This window comes from Grammomys surdaster, unplaced genomic scaffold (genome assembly GCF_004785775.1).
Source record: "Grammomys surdaster isolate TR1022 unplaced genomic scaffold, NIH_TR_1.0 170, whole genome shotgun sequence".
NCBI lineage: Eukaryota > Metazoa > Chordata > Mammalia > Rodentia > Muridae > Grammomys > Grammomys surdaster.
Window position 1 is genome coordinate 11,490,972 of NW_021604618.1, and position 9,206 is coordinate 11,500,177.

A 9,206-nucleotide genomic window follows, 5' to 3' on the forward strand; every position below is an offset into this window, starting at 1 on the left:
AAATTCCAGGACTATACATACAAACCATGTCTCAAAACAAATAAACAAGCAAACAAAACACAACCAACAAAAAATATAAAAAAAAAGGAAGGGAGGAAGCAAGGAAGGAAGAAAGGAAGGAAGGAAGGACAACCAAGAATAGAATGTAGGAAGGGCTGTTTGTTTTATTGGAGTCTGACCCCATGTTGTCTCAAAGTGAATCTTGCCTCTTCTTAAGCTTCTAACACTGATTGTAAACACAAGCCTGTTGGAGGGGAAGACTCCACTGGTCCTAGACCGTAACAAACTCAGTCCTCACCAAAACCTTCTCCTTCCATTAACATTTTCTTTCCATGATTATTCTGTCAATACCCAAAGTCACCGTAATTTATCCTTGACATTTTTAAGTCTTTGCTTCCTTGAGATGAAAGTTCCTCTTCAGTACATGTTACTTTTGTCACACAGTCACACGTTAGATGTAGATCAGATGGTAATATAGGGCTGGCTGGAATATTCATAATAGTGACCCAGAAGAGTATGAAATGAGCTCTAGAGACTCTAGAGACATGAGGTCAGTCTAGTTTTTTGGACCAGTGCATCGTATGGAATTAGACAGCTCTGGACATGAATCCTGCCTATAGTATGTACAATCTCTATTATAGTGAGAAATTTTAACCTTCCTGAGTCTGAATTTCTCCAGCTATTGTTTGGAAGACAGCCATATTCAACAGTATGTGTCTGCCATGGGCAATTAATAATACCATGTTTGTTATATGAAAGCATAGTAGCCAACACATGTGTTGACAAGAGTACTGCAACAACATTCAATATTACTACAGCTCAAGTCAGGTACAGAAAAGGAGCAGGTTCTGAAGAAATATAGTTTGGTCAGGTATAGGGGTTTTTTGGGGGGGAGGGGACTGGGAAAGGGGATATGTTTGAAATGTAAATAAAGAAAATAGCCAATAAAAAATGAAAAAAGAAATCTGAACCCAAGTCAGTATGTGAAGAAAATAAGGTGACCTTCAGCCTTCTTGGTATCTATTAGCTTTGCTTATGTAAGGTAGATGGTAAATATTTTCCATATACTGCTGACATTTGATGGTTTCTTAATCATTTTCCATTTCTTTAATGTGTTAAATTCATTAAACTATAGCTATTTTGTTGGTCCATGGCAGACCTATCTGTGATGTTGAGTAATTGCTTGGCACATAGAAAAGATTGCCTTCTATATTTAAACATGTTTATCAATCATGCCTTCTAGACACCATCTGCCCAAGAAGGACCACAAGTGGAGGTCCAGAAGGGTGACTTTGGAATGAAGCTAATCCCAGGAGCATATAGCAGTCTGGTGCTAGTGATTCTTCAAAGTAGATGAAATGGGCAGAGAGCATATAGAGATGAAACCATCACTTGCTTATTAATGGAAAAAGGCAGGTGCCAGACTGCTTGGAATTCTGCTGCAGCCTTCAGAATGTGCCATTTTCTCGACTAATAAGTCCTTTAGCCCTAAAGATATATCTAGCATGCTTAGCAGCAAGAAATAAAGGTAAAATTCAATTAATATGGACCCTGAAGCTAACTTTAAAAAATCAAGCTCCTGCAGAAAATGAAGGCTGGAAAGTAGAGATGAGAAAAGGAGAGAAAGATGAAGGAGGGCATAGGTTTCACTGACTTCAGGAATTATGTTACAGGCACTTTTGTTTCACTTGATCCAAACTCAGTGTGGTTTTCAAGGTCACTTTCAAGACCATATACCATATCTTGGACTAAACCTCTGAAGCTACGGTACCACTCATATCCAGGTCCATAGAGAAAGTGTAGGCTTACCTGTTACTTCCCTTTAACATTGTCATAGATACTTTCATCCCTTTAACATTTAACATATCATTTGCATAGATAGTCTAAGTTTTTATTAGCTGGGTTTCAGAGAAAGTTTGGAGAACATGGCCAAGTAATTCAGGTAACAAAAGTGAGTCTCATATCATAACCATTTCCTTCTTAAGGATAAGATTAACTATTTACATAGGCTTTACAGTTACTTTATTATTATTAAACGTAATACACGTGCCATGAAGAAAGTTTTAAAAAACAAAAGCCAAATAAAATAAACATGTTTTTGTCATTTCTACTCACATGCATGCCTGTGCATGTGTTTGTAAACTGTGCCATTGGAAGCTTCATAATGACTAAGAGTATGTTAACTAGATAAAACTAAATGTTTCAGCCTTGGGGCGCCCTAGCGGGCCTCTGGACCCGGCAAGCTGCCTACAGGACCGCACTCGCTGCGCTCAGCCCGGCTTCCTGTCCACAACCGGATGCGGGCTGGGCCTCCTGCCTCTGAGTTCACCCCATGGTTACTCCTTTAGGCTATGGCTTCCTGCAGCGTCAGACTCCACCTCGCCTCAAAATCTATCTGAGTGCTCCTCTGTGAAATGCAGTAGGATGGAAACCACCCCCTCACTGCTGTTCAGATTTGCACTTCCTGTTCTTCTTCAAGGACATGTACTAAGAGCTTAATGAAAATGGACACACTTCCTGCCTTCCTAGAGCAAACAGACTAACAGGAAGAGTACATGATTTCCTCCAGTTTACCCTGAATTACACAAGAAGATGAAATACATTGCCAAGAAATGTGGAGTTAGGTTCCAGCCTCCAGCTATGATCTTGATTTATGAGAATGAAACCGGAGGAAAGAGCCGCCAGCGCATCAAGCCTGTCTGAAATTTTTCAAAGTTCTCAGATTGCACCAGAGCTGCTGAACAATTAAAGAATAACCCCCGGCACAGGAGTTACCTGGAACAGGTGTCCCTGAAGCAGCTGGAGAAGCTGTTTGTGTTTTTACGAGGTTCCTTGCAGGGGCAGAGCTTGGCAGAAACAATGGATCAGATTCGACAGGAAACAACCATCGATCCTGAGGAAGACCTGAACAAACTGGATGACAGGGAGCTCGCCAAAAGGAAGAGCATCATGGATGAGCTTTTCGAGAAAAATCAGAAGAGGAAAGACGACCCCAGTTTTGTGTATGACATTGAGGTTGAGTTCCCTCAGGAGGAACAGCTGCTGTCCTGCAGCTGGGACACAGCATCAGTTGATGAGTTCTGAGACCTACTACTCTGTGTTTTCACAAAGAACAAAAATCAGTTCTAGAAAATGCTGAAATGCTAACTATATATAAAACCAAGACACTTACATAGGCCTATGAGAAACACAGAAATACAGGCTAGGAATCTGTCTTCAAGGAATTGGCAATCTAAAGGGAAGGGAACTCGAGAACTTGTAAAAAGTTATTTTAATAATATTACCCAAGAAAAAGATAAGAGTCAGATATTTGACGAAGGCTGTAGAAGGGTCAAAACCTGGGTTCCTGCGGGTGCACTGGGAAGACTTTCCCTCAGTGGAAAGGGGACCATGCTTGGTCCTGAAATGCTGCAGATGCTTTTATAGAAATCAAGATGAAGCAAAGGAGGAAGGAAAATAAAGAGACAAGAAATAGGAAAGTCCGAGAAAGGGTGAGTAATTATAGTTTGACAAGATTGGGATTAACCTGTGTTCATCAGGACTCTATGTGCACTAACTCTGGGGTAGGCAGGAACACTAGTAAATGCAAAATGTCTCACAGATACAAGTACATGTGGCAGAAGGCAGGCAATTCTACTCCTCGATCAGGAAATATGTTCTAACGTTACTCTGAAACCCAGAACCACTTCCTGTGAAAGGCTGGTTTGTACAGTGGGAAGTCCGCCCACGATGAGTGATAGGTACTGCTGTTAGACCTGTTCATGAGCTTAGATGTAAAGCTCTCGGCCTCACAAGGCCACTGTGTGCAGATGTGTTTGTTCTTAATAGAATATTATCTGATTGATAAAAATCGTATGTTTTCTACAAGGAAAAAAAAACTAAATGTTTCAGTGTTATGTTACACTGATATATTTTATCACCTTTTTGACCCTTATATTTTTCATCCTGGGAAATAATATTCTTTCTAAATATTCAATTACTTCATTATAAAACAAGAATAACACCACTTGTTTCATAAGTACTTTCTGAGAATTAACCATTATCCTTATGAAAAGCATGTAGCATAGGGCATATCTGATTTGGTATTATAATAATGTTGACAATGGCTATTGCAGTTGTTACAATTGTTAATAATGATTATTTACTGTGTCAAGAATTATTCTTTTTTCATAGCTTTCAATCCCTTGTTCATTACTAGCTCACAAAAATCTTTTGAAGATACTTTCTATTAACTGCTTCCCATATGAAAATTTATCATTATAAATACACACCATTTCTCTTTATGTGTTGTTTGTATGTTTGTGATATTCATCCAGAAAGTGAAAGTTTTGAATCAGTTTAAAGCATGAATATCGGGTCCTTTGTTTATCTATCTATCTATCTATCTATCTATCTATCATCTGTCTATCTATTTAACTTATTCACTTTACATTCTTCTCCCTACCCACTCCCTGTCACCCCTCCCACAATCCTTTTGTCATTTCTCATCCCTAATACTCTCAGCAAGTAGGGCCTCCCTAGGTATCCCCACACCCTTGCACATCATGTCTGTAACGCTAGGTGCATCCTCTCCCACTGAGGCCAGACAAAGCAGCCCAGCTAAATCAACATATCCTACATACAGACAACAGTTTTTGGGATAGCCCCTGCTCTAATTTTCTGAATCCACATGAAGATCAAGCTGCACATCTGCTACATATGTGCAGGGAGGTCTAGGCCCAGCTCATGTATGCTCTGGTTGTTTGTGCAGTCTCCCAAATTAATTTCCAGAGTTGTTGGACACTTTTTCACTTCCATCAGAAATGGAGGCATGTTTTCAATGCTTTTGTATGGTACCTGCCCTTTTCCCCTTCCTGCTTTAATATTCTTTGTTTGTTCCGTAGATTTTGTGTTTCAATTACTATGTGGAAGGAGGATATTCTTTTCTGGTCCAGTCTAATTGGTGTTCTGTAATGTTCTTGAATGTTTATAGGCATCTCTTTCCTTAACTCAGGAAAGCTTTCTTCTATGATTTTATTCAAAATATTTTCTGGGTCTTGCAGCTGGGGCTTAGGTTGTGTCATTTCATGGCATCCCAGATTTTCTGAATGTTTCATGTCCGAAATTTTTTAGCTTTAACATTTTCTTTGACTGACGCATCAATTTCTTCCATTTTATCTTCTATGCATGAGACTCACTCTTCCATCTCCTATATTTTGTTGGTGGTGCTTACATCTGTTGTTCCTGTCCTCTTCCCTAGGTTTTTCACCTCTAGAGTTCCCTTAGTTTGTGTTTTCTTTATTGCTTCTATTTCTACTTTCAGGTCTTGCAAGTTTTATTTATTTCCTTTACCTGTTTAATTGTATTTTCCTATATTTCTTTAAGCAATTTGTTTCCTCTTTAAAGATTTCTACAGGTTTGTATTTTCTTGTATTTCTTTAAGGGATTTACTAATTTCCTTTGTAAAGTCCTCTATGATCTTTATAAGATTGGATTTAAGGTTGTTTTCTCTTTCTTGGTTGTGTTAGAATATCCAGGGCTTGCTGTAGTAGGGTAGCTGTGCTCTGAAGGAGTCACATTGTCCTGGCTTTTTTTGATTATGTTCTTTTGAGGACCTTTAGCTATCTGGATGGCTTTGGTCCCTGGATGTTCCTGTTGTAGTAGGCTTTGGGAAGGGGGTTAACCTCACTGGTCTTTGTGTGGCAGGTCTTTGATCATTATCCTTGGAATGTATGGTTCCAGATCTGCCGGGCTGTATGGTTTAGGATCTGCAGGTCTGAATGGTACAGGAGCCACATGTCCTATGAAGGTGGGCAGAGTGGTAGTAGGAAAATGGTGGTCCGCTGGGGATATCAGGCTGTTCAGGGCAGGGTGGCATGCTCCAGAGGTCTCAGTGCGCATGGAAAATGAATGGGAGAAGGGAAACTATCCTGTGTAGTTCAGGCTCAGCAGATCTGATGAAGGGGGCCAGATAAGTGAGGGCAGCATAGAGATCTGGATGAGACAGCAAGCTGCTTAGGGCAGTTTTAGTGTGCCCCAGAAGACTCAGCAAGCATGGAAGATGGATAGGGAAATTGAAGCTAACCTGTATGCTTCAGGCTCAGCACATCTGATGAATGTGGGCAGAGAGGTGGCAGGAGGGTGGAGGTTCTCTGGAATAGCAGGCTGGTCAGGGCAGCTGAGGACCTAGCAAACAAGGAAGGGTTGGGGAAAGGAAGCTCTTGGTTCTATTTTGAATAGATATTCTAAAACATAGTTTTTACAATATGTTCTGAAATGTGAAGAAATTTTAATTGAGGTGATCATGACTCTATTATCAATTGTTTGGGTTTTTAAAGCTAGTTGCATTATTTTATTCTTATTGTTATTTAACAAATTCATATGAATCTTTAAACACACAAAAGCAGAGTATCTTGAACCAAGGCTATTGAATTTATTTATGTTTGATACAGTATGTTAAATATTTTGACTTGAATCTATTCTTTTATTAATAGTATCTGAATGTGTCTATTTCACTAAATCTTCTCTGAAGGACTATCAAATGCATAATTTTAAAATAATTTCTAGTCGTCTGAAATAGGGCTTATGCTTACGTTAGATGCAATTGTGCTGGCACAGTTCTAACCCTACTCAGGTTAGGATCCCTCCTTCAGGCTTCAGCTCCTTCAGAGCACAGCTATCCTAATATAGCAGCTCCTGAATCTTCAGGCTTCAGCTCCTGGCTGTCATTACTCCCATGTTCTCCCCCCATCCTTAGCACCTCAGCGTAGTGGGTCTTGCACAGCTCCCAGCTCATTACCACTTCCTCTCTTCCATGTTCCTGGTTCTCCTATTGAGTGATGGGATGACAAGGGTTATACATCAAGAGTCTCAACTAATTCAATGACATCAACACCAGTGGTCCTGATAGCTTCAATTGGATTCTAGTTGGGAAGAGTTTCTTGTGACCGTAATGTATATAAGAGTTATCAAAAAAATACCCTTCAAGTTTCCGAACAATAAATGAAACAAAATAAACAAACACGCAAACATGCAAATAAACAGACAAATGGCTTAGGGAATTTGAACAAATTGACAGAGCATTGAAACAAGGCTCACTGGAACTGCAAAAGGGGAGAGCACCAGGAGAGAAAGAATCTATCAGGCTTATGGTCCTTTGATGAAGAGGATTTGTATGTTTAAACATCAGGTGTTTATTGAGTAACTACTGTGTTCACACAGTGTTTCAGTTTCTATAAATAACACAATGGACAAAAAAAAATTGCTGTGGTCATGATGGTTAAAAAATACCTATATGTTATTAACCCCAATACAAGGAACATGATATTTGGCTGACAAATAATAGAAATGGTGCAGATCATTCCAGAACATAAATGAAAAGATCATTAAGGATTGTCAGTAGTTTCTAAGATGGGAGTAAAGTTAATTTTATTATTAGAATCATTATGTACTGCCTTCTGCCTAATTCAGCTCTCAAGTGAAATGTAGGTCAATCTCGTTCTACAGCAGAGACAGCCACTCTGAAAAATATTGTCTGTGGTCTCAGTAAATCTCTGAATTAAGCAACATATTATTTTTTTATAGAAAGAATTTTATCACGTAAGCTCAGGCTGACTTTGAATTCACCAGGTAGCTCAGGCTGGCCTTGAAATCTAAGTCTCCTCCTGAGCCTTCAAAGTACAGAGACGATAACCATGCACCCATACCTGGCTTTAAAAAAGATATTTTATGTATTTTTATACTTAGCTACTGGCTTTAGGGAAGACTGCCCTGTCTCTGAGTGTTAAGGTGCTGATCCTTGATAAGCCAAGTTGGATACCTGTGGCTTTCTAGCCCTTATTTCAGGCTGCGTCTTAGGTGTTTTATGTTCTAGATCTTTTATGTCTACCAGGGCTCTCTGAAACTGTCACTGATCTTGATGCTTCCTATACTTTGAGACTTACTTCTTTATCTGAAGCTTTGGTAACAATCAAGAACACCACTGTTCTAACACTCAGTTCCCATCTAGCTGCTAACTTCTTTTTTCTGTCCCTAGATCAGTGGTTTTCAACCTGTGGGTCTTCATTCCCACTTTGGGGGTGAAAGACCCTTTCAAAGGGGTCACTTATCAAATATCCTGCAAATCAGATAGTTATATTATGATTCATGACAGTAGTAAAATTACAGTTATGAAGTACCAACAAAAATAATTTTATGGTTGGGGGTCACCACAGCATGAAGAACTGTATTAAAAGGTTGCAGCATTAGGAAGGTTGAAAACCACTGCCCTAGACCTTCTCAACCTTCTGGAAGTATCAATTGCATTTTTATTGATTACAAGTAATACTTGCTTAGGACAGAAAGGGGAGGGCTGATAGCAGGAAGGGAAATAAGAAAATCAAGAAAGAAAAGGTAGGTTCTGGGCTAGATACCCAATCTGTTGGTTACTTCATCTCAACCTACAGTTCTGGCTTAAGAAGCTGATGCTGAGAACAGGTGAGCAATCCTTTGACTCCAGAATGTTTGCTTGCTAATGTAGAGCACAAGAAGCAGATTTTAACAGTGTTACCCCATTGTATTGTTTTTCTTTTACAAAACAACTGTGCAGTGATTATATGCTTCTCAGTGCTGTGATGTCATTGGTAACCTCTCACAAATCTGTCAGTAGCTCTGTCCTCATTTACCCAAGAGAAACCTGGGATTAGGAAAGATGAGTAGCTCAAGGCTATTGAGTATCAGGGCCGAAATGTGATTGATGTAATCACTAAGCCACATGGTTCTAGCTCTTGTCACATGTGTGTTCCATCCAATCTATGCTTTACCAAGTTTCTGAACAATACAATTAAACAAAATAAGCAAGAAGCAAACAAGCCAATGCAGGAACAACCAAAGGGCTTTAGGAATTTGAACAAATTCATGGTTCATAAAAACAAGACCTCAATGTTCTCACCTTTATTATCTTTTAACTTGGTGGCTACGTGTGGTTCTTAATATTTGATCTTTAAGAAAAATTATCTATGTGTAATAAGCTTAAGAATTTGTGCATCTGAGGCAGTTAAAGGAGAGAATGAAGATGATGAAAAGAAGATGGAGACCACATAGAAGAAACAGACTTTTACGCCTTACACCTTGGGGGAAATATTTACATAAATGAACTCAATGTACTGCTGTTCTTCATCTTTCTTCAGATGCTGGTCCATCACCTTGGAAGTCCTCCTGGTATTCCTAAGATGTGTCTGACCAAATGG

At 39.3% G+C, this 9,206-nt stretch overlaps 1 pseudogene; it reads left to right on the forward strand.

The window, feature by feature from the left end:
- Positions 1–2,476: 2,476 nt before the first annotated feature.
- On the forward strand, positions 2,477–3,084 carry LOC114620694 (annotated as a pseudogene).
- Positions 3,085–9,206: the final 6,122 nt, after the last annotated feature.